General features: G+C 34.6%; 1 non-coding gene across 1 annotated transcript; it reads left to right on the top strand.

Annotated features, from left to right (window-relative positions):
- Positions 1 to 332: 332 nt before the first annotated feature.
- On the top strand, positions 333 to 439 carry LOC122152095. Its single transcript, XR_006164391.1, has one exon. It is a non-coding gene; the product is annotated as a U6 spliceosomal RNA (small nuclear RNA).
- Positions 440 to 535: the final 96 nt, after the last annotated feature.

Here is a 535-nt window from a genome sequence, read left to right as displayed (position 1 = left end):
TATCAGAATCCACAAGAGCAGAAGTTGGTTCTTTCAAAATATCAATATAATTGACAAACCATGGGCAGATTTAACAAAGGAAAAGAAGGAGAGGATGGAAATTGCACAAAATAGAAATGGCATGGCTGACTTCACAACAACCCCAACTGAAACATAAAGGGCAGTACTAGGATACCATGAAGAAGTGAACTCCAACAAATTTGAAAAGCTTGAAGAAATTGATTATTTCTAGAAACACATTACTTATCTAAACTAACACAGTTTGAGATAGAAAATTTGAACAAACCCATAATAAAATAAATTTAAAATTAACAGTGAAAAGTCCTGGCCCAGTGTTCATTTTGGCAGCACATATACTAAAATTGGAGCAATACAGAGAAGATTAGCATGGCCTCTGCCCAAGTATGACATGCAAAGTCATGAAGTGTTCCATATTTTTTGAATAGCAATAATGGTGGCACAATTAGAAATGTCATCGATGTCCCAGAGCTGTAAATGGGGAAATTGTTATACTGATGAATATCTTGTTGTGTAT

This window comes from Orycteropus afer, unplaced genomic scaffold (genome assembly GCF_000298275.1).
Source record: "Orycteropus afer afer isolate SDZICR_OR568_19922 unplaced genomic scaffold, OryAfe1.0 scaffold01693, whole genome shotgun sequence".
Lineage (NCBI taxonomy): Eukaryota > Metazoa > Chordata > Mammalia > Tubulidentata > Orycteropodidae > Orycteropus > Orycteropus afer.
Note: the sequence above shows the minus strand (reverse complement) of the source record. Positions and strands in the feature narration are given on the sequence as shown.